At 57.0% G+C, this 5,181-nt stretch overlaps 1 long non-coding RNA gene across 1 annotated transcript; it reads left to right on the top strand.

Annotated features, from left to right (window-relative positions):
- The first annotated feature begins 3,244 nt into the window (after positions 1–3,244).
- On the top strand, positions 3,245–4,415 carry LOC123053526 (uncharacterized). The gene is made up of 2 exons (XR_006425671.1): positions 3,245–3,501; positions 3,624–4,415. It is a non-coding gene; the product is annotated as an uncharacterized lncRNA (long non-coding RNA).
- The last annotated feature ends 766 nt before the right edge of the window (positions 4,416–5,181 follow it).

The raw sequence follows: 5,181 nt of genomic DNA on the forward strand, positions 1-5,181 counted from the left end.
GGACAACCAGGAGTACCCACCAAGCGCCTTCGTCCCCCTGTTCCAACACAGGGATCAGGAGGAATTTGTGGCCTCCAGGCCGACCTTTGGTGCACGTGGGTTGGTTCCGCCGGCGCTCCTGGGAGCCCCCGCGACACCGAAACCGGTGAAGGTGTCTTCTCACGAGCCCCACGGGGAGGGGGAAGAGGAGGAGGTCCCGGAGAATACTCTGGAAGAGGTGGGGGAGACTTCCCCTCTAAGGTAAACCGAGATCCTCCGCGCCGTTCTTGACGATGCCGAGGCCGGCACTCGCCAAAGGGAGAGGGAGCAGCCCCCCATCCCAACGAGGGGTAGGTCGTCGTTGGTGCCTCACGATGTCGCCTCCATCCCGACGATGTCAGGCTTCAGGCTTCCTAAGCGGAAGTACGTCGCGATGGATCAGTAAGTGTCTCAAGCTTCGCCTTGTCCCTGTTTGTACTCATCATTTCCTGATGCTAGCCCTTGGTTGAACATGCCGACATCTTATGCAAAGAAAAGGAAGGAGGATGCGGCGTCCGTGCCTCCTTCCTCAGAGAAAGGGGGTAGCACCGTCCGCATCTCCCCAGCCCGGTCGTCGTCACGGGGCCAAGAGGAGCATTGCCACGTGGAACCAGCCCCCATGGCCCTGCTAGCTCCGGAAGTGCCGGCGCTTGGCGCGGCCGATGAGGTTCCAGCTGCTCCTGAAGTCGCCGTTTCCCTGGCCCTGGTGACGATGTCACCTCCTCCCACTGCTGCACCTCGACTCCCAGATTCTTCTGCTCCTGCTGCTACTCTGGAACGTGCTGTCTCGGAGATGACCCGACTGCAGGAGGATCTCCTGGGCGCAGACCCACGCCTTGTGGCCGGGCGTCTGGAGTTGGCCTCAGGCTGGCTCCATTCCGACTTGGCGGTTCGCGCGGCGCTGGGCCAGGCCGCTGCGGCTTTTGAGAAGGAGAAGCAGAGTGCCGCCAACGCCGCAGCCGATCGTGAGATGGCGTTGAAAGATGCCGAGGCCGCCCGCGACCGCTGCCAGGTGCTGGAGGACGAGCTGCAGGGCCTGCGCGCCAAGCACGCCGAAGAAGCACGCTGCCGCCAAGCGAAGAAGGAGGAAATGAAGGCCCGGGAGGATGCCATCAAGAACCGTGATGCTGAGCTGGCGGAGTTGGGGCGGATGCAGGCCGCCGAGCGCAACCGGTTGGAAGAGCTGGAGCGGGAGGCGAAGGCGAGGGAGGCCAATCTCGACGCCAAGGCGCGAGTCCTGACCGAAGACCGTGCGACCTTTGCCGATCTCGAGAAGAAGTCCCGCAAGGCACTGAAGACGCTCTACGAGCACGGCCTGGAGAAGTCGCTGGCCGCCGACGAGGACGGCCCCACCCGGCTGCTTCCTCTCTTGGTTCAGGCGCTCGAGGAAGTCGTTGATGGCGTCGGTCCTATGGCGGAGGTGGAAGCCCGCGTCCTGTCTTCAGCTGCATTGACTCGCTTCTTCAGCCACCTGCACCTTCGCGACCCCAACGCTTTCCTTGACGAGCTGCTGGAGCCTGTGGCTGAAGACCAATACAAGGCTGTCGCCACAGCCGTGCAAGGTCAGGTGGAGCCCTTTCTGAAAAAGTTCTGTTGCTTTGTCTCCGCTCCTCTGTCTGGTGATGTCGCCCAACCTGCGGCTGGTGGTGAAGGTGAAGACAACGTTGCTCACGAGGTAGCTCCTTCCGCAGGTGATGGCGGCGTCCGGGGGTGACCTGTGACTACCCTCCTGTTTCGTTCCTGCAACATGCATTAGGCCTCGAGCAGGCATTCAGACTTTTTGTTTGATATCGTGAAGACAATGTGTGAGGACAATGTGTTTGTAATATTTGCTTCGAGATTTATCGTTTTCCTTCCTATTTGCTTTGCGTTCTACATCGGCAGAGCCTGGCCCCGTGCATACCTCAACCGCCATTGGGCTGACCGGAGACCAGGACGGACCAAGGAGTGAGGGGCTACGTGACCAGTTAGGCTCCTGAGTCATGGTGCTCAGGAGTCCCCCTTGACACGCAAATAGCTTATAGGGAGAGTTCGCGAGGATAGACTGATGTTCTACGTCGGCAGGGCCCGGCCCGGCGCATACGTAAACCGCCATTGGGCCGACTGGAGACCGGGACGGACCAAGGAGTGAGGGGCTACGTGACCAGTCAGGCTCCTGAGTTGCGATGATCAGGAGTCCCCCTTGACGCGCAAACAATTTCCATACATGCCCTCGCTGAGGCCTCGGGATGGGCGCGCGATGCCCAGGTCCGGGAGACCTGGCTGGGTGGCGTGCGCTTGGGTGTGGCCCGAGCGCAGCCCCCGTGCCCAGTCCCCTCGCCCGGCTCTCCCAAGGGGAGGCGTTGCGGTGAGGCCGGACGCTGAGCTCTGGGCTCCCTGAGGTTGGTACGACCGTGGGGCTGCCCTCAGTTTTTTATCACCAGCGTGGAGCATAATGCTTCCGCTTGTGCACAGGCATAGACGCTCCTCGGTAGTGTCGACGGCCAGCGCGGAGCATGGTGCTTCCACTTGTGCGTGGGATGGGGGCCTGTGATGCCCCGAGACCGATGCGCTAGGTGTCTCCCAGTTATTTGCCGTCGTTGCCATGTCATTTGCTTGCGTGTTGCATCTTATCATGTCGTCATCTGCATTGCATCATCAAGTTTTCGAAACTTGCATTAGTCCGGGTCTCCAAGTTCCGTTCGTTGTCCGTTCCGAGCCCAGACACTCTTGCACGCGCCCGCGGCACATCTGAAATATTATTTTATAGGTGGCCGGAAAATGTTCTCGTAATGGGTTGAAAGTTGGCGTGCGGTCTTATTTTAGTGTAGATAGACCGCCTGTCAAATTTCATCGCATTCGGAGTTTGTTTGATGCCCCAACGGATAACTATAGCGGCAGTATAGTCGGTCTATCGTCGGACGTTTTTGGTCTCCGGAAACGGGTGCCGGGTTGCATTCCTCCTCTCCTCAGTCCGACCACACACTTAACCCCGTTCGCCTAACCCCTCTCTGCACAGTGCTTCGACCCCTCGCGTGTGTCCGAAGCTATCCCGAACCCGATCCGGACAGTCGTCACCGTTGGGTCCGGATCGTCCCCAAACATCTACAAAACATCACCGTTTTCTTATTTAGACTCTCTAGCCTATTTTTTCTCGATCGCCCGATTACGATCGGAAGGACCGAATACCCCCTAACCTAAGCCAATAACCTATATAAGTGGGCAATCCTAAATTTTAGGCGACTTGTCCCCATCCATCCTCCTGCCCGCCGCCACCTGCCTGCCTTCTCTTTCCTCGGGATCTCACCCGATCCAATCCACCAACCAGCGCTCCCCCATGGCCCTCCTCGATCCTCATCACTCGCAGCCTCCAACACCCATCGACCAATCCAGCCGAGGGCCTCGTCCCCGAGCCGACCTCCATGGAAGAGGTGCAGCGCTCCGCCCCTCTCTGCCTTGCGTCGGAGCACCTGCCGCATCGAGCGCCCGCAGCTCCATTCCCATGTACGCCTCCGTTCAGCTGCTGCCGACGAGCAGATGAGTCGCCGCCCGTCTCCTTTTCTCCCCCTGTTTTCCTCTCTTTCCTCCTCTAACCTCCCCCCCTCGTTTGATTTCTTCTCTGCCAGGAAATGAAAGGGGCTCGCCCTTGATGTCGTGGCCGCCGGCGACCGAAGCCGCCGTGTGTCCTCTCCTTCCCGTCCCTGCCGTCCCCGTCGGGGTTGACCTCCAGCGCCGCCAAGCCAAGTCCCTCGTCTTGCCTCCCTTCATTCCCAGCTACCCCAGCGACCCTGCGTCCCTGACATAGCCCGCGCCAAGTCCTCGCAAGCCGCCGCCCGGAGCAGGCCGCCTCCTCACCTCGTCCGCATCGCCGGGATCGCGTCAAGTTCACCACCGTCGCCCAAGTCCCTCGCCTCGCCGCCCCTTCGCCCTGCTCGCTGCAACCTTGCGCGTCTGCAACTATGCGGGGCATCGCTCCCGAGCGCATTGGCCACGCCCTTCCCCAGCGGCCTCGCTCAGCCTTTGCCTCGATTCGGCCGAGCGCCGCTGCCTCCCCTGCCGACTTGAACCCCGCCGGATCCGGTGACCCTTGCCGCCGCCGTCGCCAAGAACCTCGCCGGAGAACCATGTCCCGCTTCTGGAACCGCTCATCTCCGTCGCCTGCCGCCGCTCTGAACCTGCGCCTCCGCAGTCTCTACATCCCGTGTGCGTGCGAGCCAAAGCCTGTGGCCGCGCGAGGGCCGCATCGCATTGACTGAGGCCCAGCAACGTTCTTCATTCCCCAGGCCGACCCTTCTTCTTCAATCGGGCCAAGGCCCATGTTGAGGCAAACCCCCCAGTTAGTTTTTTTCCCTTCCTTTGGCCCAGCTAGTTTCGGCCCATGTATGTTTTTTTTCACTGCCTGGTTTTTTGCTAATTAATCAGAGACTGTACGTTTTGCAGAAAACCCCTCCATGTTCATGCATTTAATAACTTCTAAACCGTGCATCGGATTAAAATACTTTACATATGAAAAATGCTTAGATTTTCATCTAGTTCAATAATATGCCACTTTCTTCTATGTTAAATATGCGGAAAATGCCGTTTGTGTAATTTTTTCTCATATGCCATGTTAAAATGCTTTATTTCATAACTAAATAACCGTAGCTCCGAACTTAACAAACTTTATATGTAAATGGGGTGGAAAAATGCCTAGTTTAACATGGTGACCTTATTTTGCATGTTTAATAACTCTAAAATTGTGTTTAGGGCAGAACAGTCCCAAACCTAAAATATGCACATGAGGATTTTTCAGACTTGTTGCTTGTTGTTCCAGCCTCATTTAAAATTATCTAGATAGGTAGTTTTACTTTGCTTCACCCCTTGCCATGCTAAAAAACATTTAATATTGTTGAGTACATAAACCAGAGAGAACTAAATAAGTCATGTGGTGTTCCGTCAATATGCAACTCATTGCATATTGAGCTCCACTTAATTTGTAGTTTTGCTTGTTGCACTTTGCCATGCCATGCATATTTAAACCGGACATGCATCATACTTGGTTGTGCATTATGCCATGTTATGTGATGGTTGTTTACTATGTTGTTTGCTTCTTACCGGTGTTGCTTCTTCGGGTTGGTTCCGGTAACATCGCGTTTGTGAGGATTCCTTCGACTTCGTCCGTTTGTCTTCTTCATGGACTCGTTC

The sequence above is a fragment of the Triticum aestivum genome, chromosome 1A, assembly GCF_018294505.1.
Source record: "Triticum aestivum cultivar Chinese Spring chromosome 1A, IWGSC CS RefSeq v2.1, whole genome shotgun sequence".
NCBI classification, from domain to species: Eukaryota; Viridiplantae; Streptophyta; class Magnoliopsida; order Poales; family Poaceae; genus Triticum; species Triticum aestivum.